The sequence below is a fragment of the Ammospiza nelsoni genome, chromosome 4 (genome assembly GCF_027579445.1).
Source record: "Ammospiza nelsoni isolate bAmmNel1 chromosome 4, bAmmNel1.pri, whole genome shotgun sequence".
Lineage (NCBI taxonomy): Eukaryota > Metazoa > Chordata > Aves > Passeriformes > Passerellidae > Ammospiza > Ammospiza nelsoni.
The window spans coordinates 1,254,238-1,277,419 of record NC_080636.1 but is presented as its reverse complement, the minus strand read 5'-3'; the positions used below and the strand labels follow the sequence as shown (position 1 = coordinate 1,277,419).

Below are 23,182 nucleotides of genomic sequence, written 5' to 3'. Positions count from 1 at the left end.
CTTGGCTCTTTGTCAAAACCATAGGGTACAGTGCCTGCATGGACTTCAAAGGGAGGACGCCAAATGTGATTTGGCCCAGGCAGTTACGACCATTTATTGCCAGCATCTTTCTCAGATACTGCTGCCAAGGGTTAAAATGTTTACATGCCCCCTGATTTTAAATGGACCGGGTAGCATGTCAAATGCCAACGAGAGGGACAGCTGGAGTATCTAAACCAAGAGCTTTGATCTTGGTATCTGTAAAAAAGAGGTCATTTAGTCTCCCCAGGAAGCACAGACATTTAGAAGGTCCCCGTACAACTCATGCAAGTATTTTATTAACAACAATTTCTGTTCACATTTAGGTAGGTGGTGTTACTACTTACTTAAATTCCTCTTATATATACATGTATATGCATATATGTGTATGAATATCTGCATTTTTTGTGTGTGTGTATGCATATATGTACACATCCATATCTCATATACACAAATCTGTGTGCTTGTGTGGTTATCTGTGTGCTTTCCAATGTCCAGCATTTCTGTGCAGATGTACTGATCTGTCTAACATATTTGCAAACAAACTACAGTGATTTAAGCATTATATTTTATCTCTAAGTCAGTGTTTGCAGAAGTAACCTGAAAAATTTGTCTGTATGAGATGCTTTGAGTAAACCTGCAATTGTAATAAGAGTGTGTGGTGTTTTCAAGAAGATGCAGGCATGAAACACAGACTTCATTGTGCTGTAATCAGGTCTGACATTGATTCAGAAGAGAAGAATTCTAAAATACAGTATTGCACAGGGGAAATACTTTTATTCTTTAGTGGAGGATTTGGTGGTTAGTTCACAATGCAATTAAAATAGCCACCAGATGTTTATGACTTCAGGCAGCAGTTAACTTTAGTGTCTCTGATAGCTGTCCTTTGCTTCTTTGTCAGAATAAATAAGTTTTTTTCTGTGCTGGAGGAAAAAATCCTTATTTTTTTAAACATACAGCAGGGGGGTGGGTATGTATTTCCATTTGGCAGAGCTCATGTTGTTCTGTGACAGACTTCTAAGAAATTATAATCTTAAAGTTAAAATAAAATCTCTCTCCAGGATGAAATAAACATATTTACTCAAATGAGAGATGAAATGTACAGTAACATCATTAAACTGAAGTGATTTGTGAGAAGCAGCATTGTAAAAGGCTGTGGCTTTTCCAGAGCATATAATAAATAGAAAGATACTTTTTTTTTCCATTGAATAATAGGATTATTAGTATGCAATTTTTCTAAAAGACACATTTAAAGAGAGCCTGCTGGGCTCCTATTCTGGCAATTTTTTTAGAGTCTGCTATTCTCATTTGTTTCAGGGCTATTAATTTTGAGGCCACATTATATTCAAATTATATTTGATTACCAGGCTCAGTAAGCGATCACAGTTTGTGTTCCATCACCCAAAGGAAAGTTAATAAATTAAGCTATACACTAACATTTTAAGAAATAAATTATTGAAGTTCTGCAAAACAAATTAAAAAAAAAAAAGTGAAAAAAGTTATAGTGACCTGCTTGGCACCTTATTTAAATGAGAAGGAGAGCTCCAGACAGAGGGTAAAAAGTGTCCTAACTTTAAATGCTGTATTTCAGCTCTTCAGTCATGTTTGAAATGATGTCTTGACAAAGCAATCAATAATTTAAGATTTTAAACTTATGGAATAGCTCAGATAATATGGAAATAGATAAGAGATTTGTATTCACGGGTACATAGCAATTTTAAATAGCTAAATAACAGTATGATTTTCAGAAAGAAAATTACGGCATTAGAAAAACCCCACAAAGTGGAAAGAAAATAATAGATAATAAGAGAACATTTTGGAGGTGTTGAGAAGGTCTTGAAGGTCTATGTCCCTGCACAGAAACTGGCAGTTTCTCACCTAAACCAGGCAGTGGCATGGATCTGTGCTCATGGGGAACCTTCCAAACAAACAAACGAAAGGACTTGAATTTGCTTGGCTCTGCTGAGCCCCGATTACTCAAAGATTTGATGTTCAGTCCCTTGGGGCTTCCAGAAGTGATCCCCAGAGCATGGAGCCGCCAAGATTACTGCTCCTCTTGGAAAAAAAGCCTTGCAAGATTGCAGTTTGGGCTGTTGTGCACAAACACATCAGCGGCTGTTCGGGGTCGGAAGGGAGGTGAAGTCGATCCCCCCTTCCCTAGGCGGCTGTCAAAGTCTGGAAGCTGCTGCAAAGCATTTCAGCTGGGACAAACAGGCATTTTCCCCGCTGGAAGGCTGCTGCTCTCCCCGTTCCCATCTCACTGCGTCTCTCTGGCAATGCTGATGCCAGGAGCCGAGGCTCTGGTCGTGCTCATCAGCTCCAGCCCCAGGGGCTCTCAAACGGGGCACTCAGAAACACCCAAAGTGACACAGGGTGGGATAGCAAAGGCTCTGACACCACCCAGAAACACATTCAGCATTAACTCCTCAGTGTCCCTATTATGGCAATCATTCATTGAAAGAGAAATGTGGGGTTTTTAATTTAAATTTAAGTACACTGTGGTTTTAGGATATGCAAGTCACAGGGTGCATTAACTCCTCAGTGTCCCTATTATGGCAATCATTCAGATTGAAAGAGAAAGTGTGGGGTTTTTAATTTAAATTAAAGTACACTGTGGTTTTAGGATATGCAAGTCACAGGGTGCATTAACTCCTCAGTGTCCCTATTATGGCAATCATTCATTGAAAGAGAAAGTAAATAAAGTACACTGTGGTTTTAGGATACGCAAGTCACAGGGTGCTGGGTTTGCTGGCGGTGTTGTTCCAGTAAATTTGCAGTTCGTGCCTCCTGCCACCCTGGAGTGTGGGACTGAGGGGGAGAAGGAAGGACTGCAGCAGGACAAACAGTTAATCACCCAACAACCAGAAACTGAAACCAGAAATTTTTGTAGAATACACGTGAAATCAGGGCATGACACCAAAATCGAGACCAGCAGGTCAAAGGAAGTCACCCTTGCATTTCACTGCAGGCTGCTCGAGGTAATGGAAGGGCTTATTTTGCTCTGTCTCTGATCCTGGAAACTCAAACTAGACTCTGAATGAGCAACACTACTCCTGAGCATGCAGGTCTTCAACAGCATGATTTACAAAAATTTGATTTTATTTATTTTAACCAGCTTTTCATGACTTAATAATATTTCTTGGTAATAGGGTTCAGGTGTAGAAATATATCACAACACAAATCCCTGCCCCAAACTGCTTCTGGCCTCTTGTGTACAAATTGCTGTGTCTCAGCTGCCACTGTTCTCTCTCCAAAACCCAAACTTTGTAAGATTTTATTTTTAACCTGCTGTAGGTGGTAGTGAGTGTCTAAAATCAGTGTCAACCAGTTTAGCGACATCTTCTAGTCAATGCTGCAGAATTGTCCCATTATTGTGACTATATTTTTTCCTTGCTTAGTTCCCTTGTTGCATTTTTATTAATTTCCACCACAGATTACGTATTGCAATTAGGAGAGAATGATGACATTTGTTTCAAGGCTGATATTTCCTTCTGTGTTTTCTGTTCTGCAAATAGTTCCTTACTTTATTATAAGAAGTTAAATTAACCAGATTTCACAGCCTGAACTTGTTCACCACTTACTGTGTTTTGTCCTGTCCTTCCTTCTCTCTGACCCCTTTTTGCTGGTGCTTTTCAGCCTCATTTCAGCTTTAGGGTCCGGGGCTTGCAGACACTCCCCCACTCAGACATTCCCCCTGTCAATGGCACTGCTCAGATGTGCAAAGTAATTCAAATTCTGGAGAGCAGGACATGAACCAGCAGTGATCTGAGTGAAAACCAACCAAGCAGGCTCCAGGAAAGCTTTTCTGAGCCACGATGATTTCAACGTGCTAAAATTCACAAAATGCGAGGCAGATGTGCAGTGGTTGGGAAACGATGTTGGCCATGAGATAAGAGCTGGGATAACTTCTGACCCTCCTTTTGATGTTCTCCATGTGATGGTGCACTGCTAGCAGGGTCACCTAATGCAAAACAACAAATAAGCAGGGAGGCAAAATGCAATTGGGAGGCATTCAGCAATGGTTTGAAAAAGCCTGTTTTCAGCCCACTGGAAGCTGTAGCAGGGCTGTTTGTGTAACAGCCTCCCCGTTGCCCAGAAACAGCACATGAGACTACTGAGTGTCTGCAGAAACTCAAATCTGGTTTGTTTGGCTTGGATGTGCAGGAAAACTGATTTCTAAATGTTACTTCAGCTTTGAGTCAGTGATTACTTTGGTACTTTTACAAGCCTTGCCTGGATATGGGATGTTAATTGTTGCTAATGAGTCTGTCCATCAGAGTAAGCTGTGCAGGGCAGAATCACAGAACATTATTCCTCTACCAAGTCTCCAGAGTCTGACCCTGGTGTCTCCAGCATTTAAGAGCAACAGCCCAAAATCTTCTCCTTCAGACCTCAGAGCTTTCTTCTCAATCCAGAACAGTAGCCACTTTCTGTTCCTCTCTCAGTCCCGTGGGATTTCTGAAATGGAGTGAAGCCAAGGTTCAGCTCTTGCTGACATCTTTGCACAGGGAGAGGACACTGGTGGGTATGGGGCTGTGGGATACTGAATAGGGAAAGAAGAGTTTGGATATGGAGCTGGAAATCCATATTTCTATCTAGCTTAATCCATGGTGTGGCTGTGAGTAAAGGTGTACTGAGCTGCTTTATCCTGATGGCATTTTTTTTCTGTATTGACAACTTCTGTTCCGATTGCTTCAGTTAAATTTTCGTTGACCTTCCCTCTGCTACAGTACCTTAGGACCTATTTTTATGGCATTTTTTTGCAATCCAGCAATCATGTTTGCCTGTTTCATAGTAGCTCCCTTTGGGGCTCCCAGGTAAATAAATTTTAAAAAAGAACTAAAAAACTACATTAAAATATTCCCATTTGGGATGGAGAGAAGACAAAGTTTGAGCAGTTTGAAAGATAGTGAAGCTTTATATCTTGCTTTAGTGGGTGATACCTGCCTGAACACATGTTATGGCCTTATTCACAAGGAAATATACCAACTTTAAGACCGAGTTTTGTGTCATAGCTGATAACCCCATTTATCTGCCTCTAGCTCACGAGGTTTCTTGTGCAAAGTCAAAATTGTCACACATGGCATTATTCCCCAAGTTACTCCAGCTATCCATCCAAAGTCACCACAAGGCTGTATAATGCCCTGAATTTCTCTTAATCTCATCCTCCACTAGAAGAGCCAAATAATGGGTGGGGTTTTTCCACCAGCAGTAAATGTCACTGGGGCTTGGCTGCTTCAGGCCAAAGGAAGGGCTAACGAGCTCAGAGACAGCAGCCCTCTTGGAAAATTCCCTGTGAGCAGCTGCTCAGCCTCAGGAGCATTGGATCCAAAGATCAAAGCTGGCAGAGCATCCCATGAGGAGGAGGGCAGTGATTCAGCCAACCACCCTTAGGGTCAGCAGCCCCTGCAGAGGAGCCCTGTCCGACTCACTGTGCCCTGGGGAACAATTCAGATGGACAACATCGCATTCCCCACACAGAAATATTCTTTTGGTGTTATTCTAGATCATTTTTCTCTCTGCACACAGTGTCTATATGTTTACATATTTCCAAATTCATTTCTGCAAGAAATCAAAGTTTTCCTGATGTCAGTAAGGTTTGCCCATTCTTGGGCTCATGAAGCCTCATGTTCCCAAATCCAACATCTTCATCTCACTGGTGGAGCTGTTACTGCAGCTCAGTCACCCTCCAGAACTGGAGACTGAGGTGTCTTTTCATTGACCCACTGTATCATTTTCACAATGCTGCTCCCTCATTTTGGGGTGGGATTTATCTTGTTCATCTGCTGTCTTCTCTAGGCTGAGTTAGTCCCCAGCCCTGCTGGATGCTGAGTTAGTCCCCAGCCCTGCTGGATGCAAATGCCTCTTTCCAGACTAAGGGTGTTCATGGCATCCGGGCTGGGCCAGGGATGTGCTGCTCTTTCTGGCCATATCCAACAGTCCCCAAATTAAAAAAAAAAATAAAGCAGAGGGGGAAAAAATCCAAACAAAAAATTCCTCTTGAGTTACAGTGAGGAAATATCATGTTGCACGTTATTGAAGCTGCAGTTAAAATCACCTGGGCTATTGCACTTTGCACAGGTAACTCCTGCTCAGAGTTTGTTTGCTCATTGCCCAGAAATGGTGACCTGAGACACACAAAGGCCCATTGTCACTTCGTCCCCTTTCAGTTCCTTTGACTTGGTCTTGGCAAAATGAAAAGACAGTTGAAAGGCACCTCTATCTCCTGCCACTGCTGCTATTAAGGGACACGTTCTGCACAGTGGCCAGCCCATGTTTCAAAGCTTTTAAAATGTTCTTTGTCATGACAGTGCTACTGTCGGGTTCAAAGCAAATTCAGATAAGGTGGGATTTAAGAATTATAGAATTAATTATCAAAAGTTCCATTTTGTTAAGAAAACATGGTAGAGGTGAAATATTAATGTGACTTTTATTTTAGAAAGCACACTATTTACAGAGGAAGAATGTGTACTTATTTGCACATCAGAGTTGCAGTACTGGTAACTCATATTATTTATTCCTTGGGGTGAAATTAATATTTTCCCTCAAACAAATGCTAGTTAAAATTGCAAATCAAGTGGCTGAACAACTTTAAAAATTCTGATTTTTTTAGTTATTAACCTTAAAGAAGTAAATAATTTGAATCTTTAGATAAGAGAATTTTCCAGAAAAAAAATTACAAGAACTGATATCTGTTTATGGTTAGATTTTATTCCTACAGTCATGATGAATCTATTTCTTCTGTCTTCATTGGGACTAAAATATAGAAACAACAATAAAGTTATAATATCTGCCCCTCTGAATGGAAATCTTTGCTCTACAGAGGTTTTGTAGATCAGACTGGAATAATTTCCAACCTAAATTCACTTAACTACCTAGCAATTAAGGAATAACTTCTCAAATGTGTTTTTAATATTTAATTCCATTTATATATTTTTAGATATGTAAAATATAAAGGCAAGCAAACAAACAAAGGGGAACAAGCAAAGTGGAAAATGGTCACAGTAAAGGTTCACATGTTGAACTATTGAATGTATTAATTATTTTGTGCCTTACTTTCATGCTAAGGTTATTCCTGTGGAAGATAAAAATATTTCAGGATTCTCATAAAGTTGAACTTGGTCTAAATTAATAAAAGTTAGGTGAAAATTATAAATTATAATCTGATACAAGATAATTTTATGCTCACATGACTTTTAATAAGCAGAAAAAAAATTAAACTACATCCAAGTTTTATACAGCCTTATGATAATCACCGGAAATGTGGCAGTGCCAAATGTAGAATTTATTCCTACATTTAATAGCTAACAATATTATATATAATGTATGCAGTATTATACTATGTAAAAACGTTATAATTTAAAATTAGCAACATAGAACTACTTACAGAAAATTATTTTTATATACTTGTTCCAATATTTTTAAAAGTATATTATTGATCTATTATTATAATTGTTATATTAATATATAAGAAAAATATTATATTATTCTATTATATCAGAAGAAGAGTATTATTAAATATATATTATCACAACAACATGTTATATATATAAAATGTAACCACAAAATTGTGTTTAAATAGTTTATTACTTTTTCTACTTTTAATATCTATATTTTAAATATTATTTTAACTTATATTTTCATATTATTATTATTATTATTATCCTCTTTAATTTTGAGGAATAGGCTAATTTTTTGTGGCCTCTGTTTACTATAGGTTTCTATGTTCAAGTCATATATCATTAATATTTTCTTCATAAAATTCTGTAATTTTAGGAAAGGACTTTTCTTTATTTTCTCACATAATGTTACCTCTACTGAATATATGTGATACCCTACATGGGCTGGAATAGTCTGGTTTTATGCCATGTGGAGATTTCCTGAACTTGCATATCAGAAAAATAAACGTACACTCTACACAGCTCTAGCCTCTTTCAGATTTTTTTTTACATTTGTAACAAATTATTTCAGTATTATAGAGGAATGGTCACACACCTTTCTATTGTTTCACACTTATTCAGACAAAGAAAGATTTAACAGAAGACAAAATAAATAAGGAAAGGTTAATTTAAAAATCAAGAGGATTGAGCTATGTCGGTTTTCTTTTGCATTCTTTAGGTAACATTTTAAAGTTAGAAAGTATTTTAAAAATTGTGATAAATGGTCTTACTACCTCTGGAGAAATGAAAACAATTATGCACAGAGTTTTAATTAATTTTTTTTCTCTGTGCTATTTTCTTTCTAAATTTTGGTGCAGAACTGCATCAATAAATTCAGTAACATCACAGATTTTCACTTCTGAAAAAGAAAACCCATATCTCATTCTTAATACATTATTTAAGATCCGCTGCATTCTGTCCCCCTTTCCTCAAGTTATTCATAAATATATGACCAGCTATTAATGAGAATTGAAAATCCTCTGTCTCATCTTTGGTGAGCCCAAAGGCCAGCGATCACCTTAAAAGAAAAATCCTAAAAATAGAAGCTTTCACTAGAAATAAACATCAAAGCCCTTGATTAAATAATGGCTTTGGGTCTAGTGAGGAAAGGAAGCAGTGGCTTTGTCCTTCCTCTCTGAGGTCAGTCACAGTCATGGCAGGGTTCATATTTTATCCCCATTTCCAGTACCCTGGACCACTCTGCCTGGATTTCATCCAATGTCCTTTCAAGCCTGACCAGTATAAGGTGAATATCAATGCAAATAAATTCAAGGGCAAAAGCATGGGGCAGTGACATGTCTGCAAAACAAAAAATAAGGCTCTACAACAGCTGTGTGGTATCAGTTTTGCTCGATGCTGCAAAGACCTGGGGCATTACGCAAGCGGACAAGAAAAGATTTGATGCATTTGATAGCAGGTGTTTAGGAGGGATCAGTAATGTCAAGTGGCATCACTGTGTCAGGAACATCGAGTTTCAGGACACAACAAGAAAGGAGAAGATTGTGGACTTCCTAACAAGGCAGTGACTTCCATGGTGCCACCACGCCATGAGCATGCAGTGAGGCTGGAGGGTAGGGGAAGGTCTTGTGAGCTGGGTTTGCTCCTCCTGGCTGCCCAGCCCAACCTGAGACTCACCAAAGGCTGCGAAAGACAGTAGAAACCTCTGGTAGATTTTGACTTAATTTGTCTGCTGAGGATGAAAAACCGTGGGCAATGACTGTTCTTCTGCTTCTTCACGATGTAGGACGTGGTCCTACAGGGAAAGAGGTGAATAGGAAAAGGAAATAAAAAGACATCTTTTTGCAGGACTGCTCTTCAGCAGGAATATTCACACGAATCAAGGATTTCCAAACCAGGCCTCTCGGGTTTTGTAATGAAAACTTAGACCACGCAGACAAAATGGGCTTTAACAGACTCTGCAGAGCCAAAATCTACAGCAGTAGGCTCAGCTGACTCCAATGAACTCCCACAGATGTGAGAGCAGAAAAGTCCCCTGTTGTTCACATTTTCTCTCAGAAACAGCCTTTCTGCATGTGGCTGAAGAGCATCTCTCAGTAAAACACAGCCCAAAGAAGATAACTTAAAACAGATGGGAGCAAGAAATACTGAAGCCAGCCCATATGGGTAGAGTGGACCTGTTTGAAGCAAGTGCAGCCAAATGGATTATGATGTAGTAATGTGTGAAAGAGGTTGCACTATTGTATGGACTATCTGTAAGTGAATTTTTTCATGATTGAATCAAGAAAAGGAAATGTACTCTATCCAAATGTTAATGAGAACCATACTTCAAAAATATCCATGTTGAGTTCTTGTATCAAATAATGTCAAAAATAACTCCCTGTCCAAAGTAGGATCTTACCTTTTTGTTATGTATTTTTAAAACCCTTACTGAGGTTTTAAATATTCTCCTTAAATCTGCACCTGGTGAAGTTTATTTTTTTTTTCTTTTTTCTTTTCTTTTTTTTTTATTTACAATGTCTTTGGGCTTCACAAAATGTAAGTAGCTAAATAGGTAGGTAACTAAACTAACTGTAGGTAAATAAAATAGGCCATTAAGGTAAAAAAATCAAATCTCTATTACTAGCATAGATCTCTAGTTTTGAGCTAGAATGTTTTGCTTTACTTTTCCATGAGCAGTTTCAAATAGCCTTCCAAAAATAGACACAACTAAAATATAATACTTCTAGTGGTAAAAATGTTATTTCTCTGCAATATTCTAAGCTGTGTTTTAAAAGCCAGCGCAGGAACACTAATCAATGATTCTACAAACAGAATCTATTACAAAATTAATTTTAAACCAACAATGCTTACCCCAAGCTATTTTCAGTTGAATGTTTAGCTCTAGTGTTGACTAAAAGAAAGTGAAAATATTTATTCAGGCAGCTAACTGGCCTATCAAACATCCAGCATTTGGGAGATCTCATGACAGAGCAAACACTCACATGAGTGCGAGGACAGCACCACATTTCAGCAGCACCACGGCGCGCCAGGGCTCTGCAGAATGAGACCTGGGTAACACCAATGACATTTAGCAAATTACTGCAGAAAACATGATAAGGGCATGATCCTTTTTTATGGCGAAGATCATGCATAATGCCTGCTGTGCCTCAGCACCTTTTCATAAATATAGAATGAAAGCTCGTGGCAATATGCTGACAGATGCCACAGAGCAAGCAGAGATTCCCCCTGCCCTAGGCCTGGGAGCTGTACCTGGGGGCCCCGTGGTGTAACACTGAGGCTGATCCCACAGCTCGGGAGGTCACTTAGCAATTGTGCAGGACAGAAAGTTGGATGAGGTGCTGAGTTTTGAAGGATGAGATTAGCTGTTACTGTGTTACGTGGCAAAAACACAACACGGCCTTGTTTAGGCAGTGTGTGGTCTCATTTTGGATGTAATTGTGTGTGTGTGCATGCAAATATACATACAGAGAGAGGGCTGAAGAGAAAGTGTGCTAAAAAGTTGGGTTTGAGAAATTTATAGAGCAAACTTTGGCATCAGGAGATAATAATTACTATTAAAATATCTTCCATGTGTGTCAAATGAGGGACTACGCCTGAAACAAGAGGAGTTGAGAGAAGCCTCCTTCTTACACTAAGATTGGATCCTGACCTAGCTCATTTGGGGCCTTTACCACCAAAAAACCCTGGAGACAGGACTCCAGCCAATGGCAGCTAGATAATGGCCTGTGATTAACGCAGGGATGGACAGTGGCACGTGGATAACCTTCCAGAGAAAGAACATGGATCCGCTGCTGAAAGATGGGCTGGGAAGGGTACCCACCTTCCTGTGGCGTGGCAGCCCCGGGGGATTTGAGAGTTTCAAGATCTAACAGATAATTGTCTAAAGGACTGTCAGGCTCGTGGAGGTGTTTCAGTGTCCCCATGCTCTGGGCACACCATGTCTGACCCTTTGGCTAAGTGTGTGTGATAGGGGTTGGCTGCAAGGTCCACCACTAGAGGCCCATTTTCCAGGGGAACACCTAGCGCAGCACAGTGGTCTCACTTCAGCACCCCATAAACTCCAGGATCATCAATGGGAAATGCACATGGATGCATCAGGGTCAAGTACACTTTTCCCTATCTGTTCAATAGTGATGGCAGCTGTCCAATATTTAACCTGAATGTTCTGGGAAAATTTCATTATTATGGCTATAGAGGATTTCCTAAATACCTCTTCTTTTAGAAAAATTATCTGGATCTTCTCCTCTCTTTTTAGTTAGGATAAAACCTTCTCTCGCAGCTCTAGGAACAAAAAGGCCAAACCATTGTGCTGGTGGGAAATGGCATCATGATCTGACTATATTTCTGATATATATTCAGGGGTGAAGTATACCAATACAAAAATCAGTGGTAACTGCAGTTTTGCAATTTTAGTGCGTTGTTCATGCCATTTACTGTTATCCCATTTGAAAATTATAAGTGCTGTGTAATTGTTTCATGCCATAGCCTCTGTTTTTCCTCGCCATTCTTCTCCTCCAGTCATGGGAGGGCAGGGGCAAGAGTACCTCTGGGATTGAGAAAACAACATGCTGTGCTTCTGCACAGAATGACAGCAGCCCTTTCTGGGAAGTGATTGCACAGCATTTCTTTCAGAAGAGGCAACACAGCACTTTGTCTGGGTTTTTGTGGTATTCCAGATCATAGGATGGATGTAGCATGGCAGACTAAGTGCAGTGTTAAGTGCTAGAGTTTCAAGTTAAGGTGCAATTGTCTAGGTAAGAAAGTCTGAGCATCTTGGCCACAGCCAGCTGTTTCCCAAACTCTACAAACCCCTTTGATTGGGAACAGCTCTCTATGGACTCTATTTTTGCTGGGGCAGAGAGTTAAGATCAAATCAATGAATGGCCTCATTCACAGCAAAAGATTTTTGTGGCAAAAGATTTTTCTGAGGGAAAAAGATCTTTAGAAAGAAGAGTGGGTCTCCTCCATGTCTCGGTGTTCTCATGAACTTGGCAGAAGGAAGGAAAAGACTAGACTTAGATTATGACTTATATTTTTATAGCTTATAACTGTTATAACTAGTAACTTTTCTTTTGCTAGAATAATACCATTCTGTCAAAACAAAAATTCTTCTGATAGATTTGACTTGTTTAAGAAGATTATAGAAACTTTAAAAACTATTTTATCTATCATAGAAAGAGGAAATAAAAGCAGATTGGCAGAAATATTTCAGCTATACTTAAATGTAGTTGGCTCAGGTGATGGGAATGAGGTTTTTTTTTCCCCAAGCTGAAATTTCTAAACACATTCTTTTAATTCTGATTGAGAATGGAAACAGAATCTGAAATGGCAAAATTTTCCACAGGATAGAAACTCCAGTTTTGACTTAGCACTAGGAGAGAAATGAAGATTAAAAGTTAGAGCAAAATAGAATTTAAATGCTCTTAAAGAATAAATCCAGGCACTTAAGTCCTCAAGTAATTTTTAAGTGCAAGGGGAAACCTTAAGAGTTGTTCAGGTCTCTGTCAAGGGCACATGTCCAAGAAGATGCCACGTTTCTCTCTTGCACTGACTGTCCCTGCTGCTAGCTCAGAGGGACCATGGTGACTCTTTGCTACTGCATCATTTTCAGAGAGCATTTGTGAACATAAATTCCATGGAGCTTATGGAAAATGAGTAAGTTTATCAGTCCTCATGCACACAATGTGCTCAGGTAAAGAAGGAGCTGACCTGTTGTGGCCGATTTCAATGGGGAATTAACAGACCTCAGTGTAAAAGTCGTTCAAACAATACCTGGCTCACCATCAAAGGTAGGTGGGGAAGGGACAGGAAGGGCAAGAGTGGCAACATTCGACACCAGAGTAACTTATAAAGGTCTCAAAAGGAGAATTTCCTTTGTTCCAAAGAAAAATCTGGCTGATCATGACAGCTCCTACAAATTTACAGTAGGTGGAGGTTCATGCCTCCCCTGCACCAACACAAGTTTTGTTCAAGACGTTCAGCAGAAAAAAACTCCATGGTTACTCCTTCACACTGTGACTTAAGTTGGCAGCCCAGTGGTGTTGTGGCAGTGGTCAGGTTGTTGTTTGGCTCAACACACCTCTGCTTGCTGGCAAAGAAAGCAATGTGGGAGAGCATTGTCCACACACAACTTCAAGGAATCGCAGAATGGTTTTTGTTGGAAGGGACCTTCTTGTTCCACACCCACAGCCACACCTTGTATTAGATCAGTTTGATCAAAGCCCCTTCCAACCTGGCTTTGAACACTTCCAGGAAGGATTTTGCAGCCAAATGCTGCTTTCTCCTTTGTCCTGGCCATCACAGACTGTTCCACAGGAGTTTAGGGTTTGGGTTTGGGTTTACTGTTCATCTTTCAGATACTGGTATTTGGCACATGGTGGGAAAAGAAGCCTTGCTCTTTCTCTTCTGGCTTCCCCAGTCACATTGAGATTTCTGCTGCTTAGAAGTTAGTCACTCTTATTTGTATTCAAAAAAACTCTGTATTTTTCAAGTTTGAAAGCTTTTCAGTCCTCTTTAGGACATTCACCATAGGAGCAGAAGTGTTCCCCTCTACCTCCAAACCACTGACATTTTGGGGTCCTTCTTACATATATTTTGAACCTGTTCAAACTGATAAATTCTACTTCTCTTTCCATGAGACATTTTTATTGCAGACCTGATCCTCTTCACCTTCAAAGAAAAACTCAAGAAAAAGAAGTCATTCCAAATCAGTCTATACAAAAAGAGCCATGTTATTTTTCTGCCATAAGGTTTTTCATATTGATTTTCACTGAAATACTGTGCATAGTTTCCAGTCCATTGTAATTGATGGCACTGTGATGAGATACCCTTTTTGGAGCAAGAATAACGAATAACTGGCATGGTTTTGTTTCTAAAACATGCATTCAAAAAAAAAAAAAAACTTCCAGGGGCAAAACTTCAGTGTTTCTAAACTACTTTGAGGCTTAGCTGATCTCATTGCTGTTCCCTCTGAAAGCTCAAAAATTGTATTGAATACATACATACATATATATATATATATATATATATATATATATATATATATATATATATGTATGTATATATTCCATAAACAACAACTGGCACCTGTCATTTGCTGGGTCTTTATTGTCATTCAGACACAGAGAGAACGCAAAGCTTGTGTTCAGATCTGCATTTCAACAACACAACATGTACCTAAGCCTGTGCCCTGGTGGGAGAAGAGATTGTGAGCCCTGGAGGATCCCCAGGTTCAAAATAAAGGTCACCAGTCCTGAGGATTCACAGTCTAAATAGTTCAGCAGTTGCAAAGGAGGGGGGGGGGTGTGGTTTTTAGTGAAATCCAAGGTGACAGCATCCTTGGAACGTGGCTCTTGTTTGTACAATGGAGCTTTTACACCAACATTTGCAGGGCTCAGCTTCTCCCCTTAAGCTTTTAAGACCTTGACCTGCTTTGCAGAGATCTAAAGGGCATCGGTGATTTTACTCCCCGAGCGTCTCCTGCCACGCGAAGCAAATCCCTCACGGAGTGTGCAAGTGCCTGTCTGGGACGTGGGTAAGGAGCACACGGCAGGGGGGAGAGGGTTTTATCAGATGAATGTTGGGCAGGGCACATAACAAGTGCTATGAATTATGCAGACAGCCAGAGGAGTGCCAGGAGACTCACACTGCCCTGTCACACCCCCTGCTTATGCCCCTTCCCTTGCAGAAAGGGCTATTTTAGGAATGTTTAGGAGAGCCGAAAAATATTTAATTAGGACTATTTTTCCATCCTGTTAATAAAGTACGGGGCCCTAATTGCTTTGGTCTATCATTCTGACCAAAAATAGCCTACTCTGTTCATAAGAACATTACAACTGTAAATTCTGATAACTTGAGAACCAGGAATGAGCATCGATATCTAAAAATGTCCCTTTTTGACAGCACTGAGAGACAGGGGCTAAATCTGGATATGAAGCTATGGCATTTTTTACTATAAACAAATGCTGTCAATGACTGAGTACTTTGATCTGATAGACCACAAGCCAGAGCAGATTTGTGGGGAAATAATTCCAATGACAAAGCACTTGTGAGAGGGGAAGGGACAGGGCTCAGTTGGGAGCCTGTGTGTTGCCAGATCAAGAAATTAGAGGGTGGATTGCAGATGAAGCTAGGAAAGAATGTGTTCTGAAGACATTTATCATAGCCTACCTATGACTTGAACTTTTTTTATATTTATTCACCCCCTCAACAATATATTTATTTATTTGTACATATATACAAATATATATACATATATTTACGTGAAAATGTGTGATGCTCTCCTGCCTGTATTGCCATGAAAAAAATTTTGAAATATTTATAAATAAATATATTATATTAATATTATATAAATAAATAAATGTTTATATGATTGTTTTTTATCTAGATCTGGGAGAGAAACCATTCCCACCAAGGCTTACACCAGTAGCACAGTGGCACAATGGCACCCTCTGTTGCCCTGCATGGTTCTTTTGATGGCTGCTCCCACGTGGATGTATTAACTCCTGAAAACATCTGTGCATCACCTTCTCCAAATCTGACTCCTTCCTGCCCAACTTCCTTGTTTCTTTGGAGTTATCCTCTGTTATTTCCCTCCTTAACAAAATCCAATTTGTTCTTCGAGCCTGTACTGGAGGAGATGGCGAATCTTGAGATTAATGAGCAAGAGGAAGCTGTGAGAGGCTGTATTGCCACACTCACTTCGAGAATAGCAGCCTTCTGTCCCATTTTGTCCTCCCTAACACAGCTAATGACAGCTTCCTGCAACAGTGGCATTAAACACAGCTCAGGTCTGCAGAATAGTGATCATTTCTGGGAGATGCTGTGCGAGACGGCGCCCGGCGCTTCCTGGAAAGTGATTAATCCTAATGAGATCGGGTTGTCCAACTCTCATGCCACTAATTAAATCACAACTCCTTCTTTTTTTCAGTTACACAAAAGCTTGATTCATGAATTAAAATACATAGTGAATCTGATTGTAAGTCTGATCCTCTGTGTGTTCATAATTAAACAACCAGTTCCTTTACGAATTGTAACAAAATTCTTTCTGGGGCATGGTAAGTTTTCACTTCTAATCATATTGATTTCCATCCATGTAATTACACTTTAATTGCTCGTTAATGGGATGACACACAACCACCTTGTTCTTGCTGGACCTTCCTAATTATGACATTTTTGATCTTTAAGGACACCAAACTCTTCTCATATAGTAATTTTTTTGTCCTTTAGCTTCCCACACTCCGTCATGTTACTAAGAATAATAAAACTATCTTGCTCTAACATTATAATTAATGACTGATTTTATTGTGTTGGCATAAGAAAAATTAGATATGTGCTTTCCATTTTTGCTGGTATGACTGCCTACTATCCCCAGTGGAGTCTGAAAAGATGATCAAATGCTTTAACTGATCACTTAGGAATGATCAGTCAGAAGTCATCAAAAGTTGTCAACATCAGCAGACTTTAATTAAAAAAACCACATGCTTTCTTTGATAGGAGTTTTCTATATAAAATCTTTTACACTGAAAATCTTCAAATCTTAATATAAAAGGGGAGGAAAAGAGAAATTCATAGAGAAAGCAAAAATGTGACATAAAAATCAGTTTGGAATTTGAATGAACGTAGTAGTTTTTCAGAATACATTCACTTGCTTTGATACAAAGAAGATGTTATCGAGAAGTCAAACTGAGTTTTATCCCAGGCCTCATAAAAACAAGCATGTTTGACAGTTGTGGGAAAGAAGGGGGCTCAAGATGGATCTATTGTTCATGCAGAAAGATCTCATTTCAAAAGTTAAATTACTCGTAATGATTCCATGTTAATTTGTTATTTGAATCCCCTGCAGTCCCACTTTCCCCAGACAGAGGTGGATGATGGGAGATGGTAAGGAAGTTACTTAAGCTTTTTGGCTTAGAGTAGATCTCGGCTGAAACAAGTTCTGATTGCTGCTGAACTAGATATGCATTATTTTCTTTCTAAATTAAACCTGCAGGTTTCAGAATTCAACAAAACCATTTCTTTTCTGATTTTTACTTCGATTATGCTTAAAAAACCACCCAACAACACAATGGTAAAATGCCAAAGAAAAGTTTCTCAGAAACAAAACCAAGCCCAAAATAGCAGCATTTTTAAAACAGCACATTTCAACAGGATGGAAATTCTTTCCCCTTTTTATTTTCTTAAACTAAAGTGCTGACAAAATCAATACATTTTCTGAAGTGTTTCATTTTGACTAAATTTGCATGCACTGGTAGAATAATGGATCCACTAAACTGATTATGAGTGGTTGAAGCTGCATGTTTTTCTTCTTTGGGTTGAGGCCCCTACAAGTCTACTGAGACTGTCTTAGTCTTTCCTGAAATAGAGAAATTATTCTAATAAGGACTCCAAAAAAACTCCAAACCCAAACAACATCCAGAATTGTTGTGACTCTCACCCAGAAAGGTGAGAGGTATCTGGTAAAAATACAATACAGAGCCAGATATTAATGAGTACAGGTAACTTTAAGCAGTGTGTTTGGAATTCCAAAGCACCATATAAAGGATGGAGATGAAGGAAAAAGTGGATTGTCCAGAGACAAAGATGCATATGAAGAATAAGATTTCTGACTGGAAGCTGATTGGAAGCTGGTGAAAGAAAGGCAAGAAGGGAACCCCAGTATCTACAGGCCTGTTCATGTCACTTCAATGCCTGGTAAAGTTACGGAGAAGATTATTCTGGACGATATTGGAAAACACCTGAAGGGCTCCTGGTCAGGGGAAAGCTGAAGGTGAGCCAGCAGGGCCCTGGCAGCCAGGAGGGACATCCCTGTGCTGGGGACATCAGGCCCAGCATGGCCGGCCGGGCAAGGCAGGGATTGTCCCGCTCTGCTGGGGCTGGGCCGGCCTCACCTCCAGTGCTGGGGCAGCTCCGGGTGCCACAAGGTAACAAAAACATCAAACTGTCAGAGAGTGCCCAAAGGAGGGCACGGGGAGGGTGCAGGGCCCTGAGGGGAAGCCGTGTGAGGAGAGGCTGAGGGCACTGGGGCTGTTCAGCCTGGAGGGACAGAGAGGAGACCTCAGTGCAGCCACAAATTCCTCCTGAGGGGAACGGGAGGGACAGACGCTGATCCCTGCTCTGTGGTGACAGTGCCAGCACTGAGGGAACGGCCTGAAGCCGTGCCAGGGGAGGTTTGTGTGGGATATCAGGAAAAGGTTCTGCCCCAGAGGGTGGCTGGGCCCTGCCCAGGCTCCCCAGGGCCGTGGGCACAGCACCAGCCTGGCAGAGCTCAGGGGGTGTTTGGACAATGCTCTGGGCACAGGGGGTGACTCTGGGGATGGGGCTGGGCAGGGCCAGAGCTGCACTGGATGTCCTTGGGGGTCCCTTCCAACTTAGGATATTCTGTGATTCTGAGCAACTCTGTGAAATCCCTAATACAATAGGCTAGGAAACCAAAACAGGCCACAGAGTGCTGTCTGTCCTTAAATAAAGACAGATTCATGACAGGTGACTCCTGTTTTCCCACTAGTTCACAAATATTTTGTTTAGCTACACAGATTCCCTGGGAGTGGGGGGCATGTTGTCAGGTCAGAGGACCTGCTGTTGGGTTATATCATTGTTATGAAAGTCATGCTGCTAAGGAGCTTTGAGTTGTACCCCATACTGAGAATAGTCTAAATAATCTGTGACTCAAAGTATCTCTCATCAGGGATCACTGTGAACACCAGCAATTTCAGCTGACCCAACAAGCTAAACACAAACATGTCAAGATCTCAATAGCACCAGAACATTTGTTTTCAATATCCTGAGTGCGAATTCAGGGCCAATGGGCAACATTTATTTGGTAATGGTTTTGTTTGCCAGATGTTTTTTTATCTAATTTTACTGCAGAGCACATATGAGTATGTACTGGAATTAAAATGATGACAGGAAAGAACCCAGTAGCCAACTCCTGGTTTATTGCAGGAGCATAAACTGATTTCCAAGACAAAAGCCATTATTCCACATCTGCATGGGTGTGAGATATGAACTCAGCCCATTCTCTTAAGGGAATTCTCTTGTAAACAAATAAATTAAACTTTGAACCCTTTGAAATTATGGCTTCAGAGTGGTAGGGCAAGAGAGATCACAGACTGTAAAGCTCTGCTCTCTCTTAGGCTGAAGGCTGCTCCTTCCAGAGGGAAAAAACAAAGTGCACCTCACTACTCACTGCCCCAGTGTTGAGGGTGACCATAACTGATCCTTCTGAAGCTGCCAGGAGCCCAGAGGGAACCACAGCCTGCAGGAGACACCCAAAACAAGGAACACAAACAGGTAAAACTGCAGGTGAGATGAGGCATGGAGATGCTGTGCTTGGGACCCTGGCAAGGCTCCCCAACCACACTCCCCCCCAGTCATAGCTACAATGCACTGCAGGAAGGTGTTCTTTGATGTAAACCATTTTCTCAACAAGTAACTTCACTTTTTAATTATAATTTCATTTTGGACAGCAGTAATTGCCAGGGTGGACACATTAAACATGGAAGCTGAATAATGCTGTGACCAGAGAAAGGTTTCTGACTTTAAATGAGCTGCACTTACTCAGTTCTATGTCCACATCAAAGGTACTTTGAAAGTAAATAGAGCTGACACACTTCTATCAAAATATCACATGCAATTTTATAGATAATTGCTTCACATATTCTGTGAAGAAACTAGATCAGGAATACTGAGACACAGCTCAAAATGATAATGCGTCTTTTCCCCCAGGTTGTGAATAGATTCAGAGCAGGAGCAGTGCCAAGTTAAAGCAGAGCAAATATTTGCAGTGCAATATTTTATTCACAAGAAAATTCCTCAAGTTTCTTATAGATAATTCTGGCTGAGAAAACATTTCTTTAACTGCGAAGTTTTATTTGAGTGCATTTTGAAGCACTACTGAGTGTGAGCCCAGGAGGACAGACTGGGGTTATTTTTAGAATGCTTACTCCTAGATAAACCCAGAGCATTCCTTTTTGCAATACATTTTTTGTAAGTCTTTGTAGATTGTGGTTCTGGGGATTGTATATGGAATGATTTGTCCATGATAGAGACGTCCTTAAGCCAAAATCTCAGATCCTGGAGCTTTGCATAGAGCTCTTGCCTTTTTCCTTTTATTGGTCATAACCCTGGGAGGACAATTCCCCAGAGGCTGGAGGGAATTTGGGTCTGAATTTGAAATTAAAGTAAAGTTCATCCACTGAATACATACTCCTATTCACCAAAGGGAGCCAAGCTCAAACCACATCATGTTGAACTTTGGCCATATATTTTATAAGATATAACTTCAAATGCAAGAAGGCATGCCAGCTTAAGAAAATACCACTCTTTCCTCCTTTCAAACAGATTTTCTTTGCTTTTCTAGGGTTTGCCCTCTTCACTGCTCACAGAGTAAGTATTCAGTTGATAAATGGGAGACCTCTTCCAGATAGAGTCCATCTTGGCTACACTCACACTATTAAAAAATGTAAATACAATTTGTAAGGGAATCCAAAATTTTCTAGGAACGCTTAAACCTTACAGGAGTGTCAGATTCTTCAGCCTGAGCAGGGTCTGTCCAGATGGCTCAGCTGGGATATGCCTGCTCACCTCACCAGAGGAAACCCAAACTAGGACTCGGGAGGGTTTATGAGCAAATCCCACACACACGGAGCTATCCTTATAAATACCTAAGGAATTAATTTATAGGTTAGCCCAGAGTACAAAAAGAGGAATGCATGGGTTTTTCCACAGATGGTTATGTGAAAAAATATTTCTCCACCAGTTGTTATTACTTCAAGATAACATAAATTACTCCTGGCTTCTACACATGGGTTCAGTGGCAGATGTAGTCAATCAAGAAGGGCCTTGCTCTGGATTTTAGCAGCACTTCAGGGCAACAAGCATAAATGCTTCACTAATATTTAAGATGGGATTCATTGATGTGGCCATGCTATTTCATACACATAACTTAAAAGCATCTTTTCAAAAATAGACACTCAATAAGGTTTCTAGATGTAGAGGATCCTGCATAACCCCTTAAAGAATATGAACATGAAAATTCCACCAGAACAAGCTCCTTTCTATTAATTCTTAATATTATTTCACACTGAAGCTTATCAAATATTTAAATACTCCATGTGCAGCTTTTCTTTTTGTTTGTTTGTTTGGTGGGGTTTTTTTTGGGTTTTTTGGGTTTTTTGGTTTTGGGGTTTTTTTTACTTCAGTTATTTACTTCAAACAAAACATAGCACTTGGAATGTTGTCCAATGCAGGTCTCTGATAAGTCCTATTGAAAGCTGTGGATGAGAGAGAATCCACATTTGTAGTTCACAGCTTGCTGCCCAAATATGATGATGATTATGATGATAATAATTATTATTATTATTTCTGTAGAAACAGTAATTTTACATTTTTACACTATTAAATGGGATTGTTGTATTTATATTAAAATAGATAATGCAAAAACTGCAAGGGGGAAGGAACCTCTACTACATTGGAGGTATTGTAGCAGGTTGATGTTTTGGGAATTGCACCTTTCCTGAGAGCAAGAGCCCACCTGAGTGGGGAGGCTGCCACAAACAGCTCTGTTGCCTTGGGTAGGAGAGGCAGGAAACTGGACTGCAACACCAGTGAATAGGAAGGTCTTAGCAGAGTCACAAATTAGACACTTGCCAAAAATATTGAGATTTTAATCCCCAGAATTACTGAACAAGTTCTTCCTCAGTTTTCACAGTTGAGACTCATTTCAGGGGTCTGTGTCCCTGGCAAAGGAATGTGGACAAATGGATGACCAGAACTCCACTCTGAAAGTAATCTGCTCATGGAAACTGTCCTGGAATATTGGATTGGACCAGCTCTGTGATGGTCATGGTAAGATTTCACAGTTATACTCCAAACCTTTGGTCAAATTCTGATAGCCACCATCAGCCCTTTGAGGTGAACCACGGGGTGAGAATTGTTTGCCCAAACACTCACTGTGAACATTTCAAAGTCAGCATTTTGCTAGAGCTGTCCCATAAGCAAAGACTTTTTACAAAATTAGTGATGTTATGATCACCCCCAGTGCTAAAGTCTCTTGCAGCTGCCAGAGTGGGCACTGGTGAGGGTGGTTCCTCAAGGGAAACCTGTGCAGACTCCTGCATTTTCTTTTATGACTTTTGTGCTTCTGCAGGGCAATGCTGTGACTACATGAATGTCATTTTTGTCACTTAATCCTGTTGCCAACCCACATAATTGTTAAGGGACTACACAGTGCAATTTAGCATAATTAAGACAATTACACAGTTAAGCACCATGAGCAGTCAGTAGCCAAAGTTTTTGCCCTAGTGTAAGGAAACCCAAAGGATCCACATATTGTTCCTGTGCACCCTTGGGGTTTTGATTGCTGGTGAGCATGAGGATGATCATGGGGCACTGTCAGGCCTTTTCACCAGGGGGATGCTGTTGATTAAGGAAGAGGGGGATCTGAGCCCATTCCCATCACCCCATAGGTTGCCATGTGGGAACTTGACCTCTGAGCGTGTTACTTGAGCCACACTCAGGATCTCACCAAGAGAAGACACTTAACACATTTCCTCTGCATTTCACATTCATCTGAAATGTATTTAGCTAACTTTTGAGGTACCTTGCATGTTAAACCTTGAACCACAATTGTAACCTCTCCAGTTTCTCTTATTCACACAGTATTTGATTTGGATGACATATTTTTATAATATTTATTTTTCAGCCCATTTTGAGACTCTCATGTTAATGCCACAAGAACTTCAGTCTACTGTATAATATTTCAG

At 40.2% G+C, this 23,182-nt stretch overlaps 1 long non-coding RNA gene across 1 annotated transcript; it reads left to right on the top strand.

Moving 5' to 3' along the window:
- The first annotated feature begins 272 nt into the window (after window positions 1–272).
- Window positions 273–16,705, top strand: LOC132072618 (uncharacterized). The gene is made up of 3 exons (XR_009418358.1): window positions 273–344; window positions 14,857–14,952; window positions 15,805–16,705. It is a non-coding gene; the product is annotated as an uncharacterized LOC132072618 (long non-coding RNA).
- The last annotated feature ends 6,477 nt before the right edge of the window (window positions 16,706–23,182 follow it).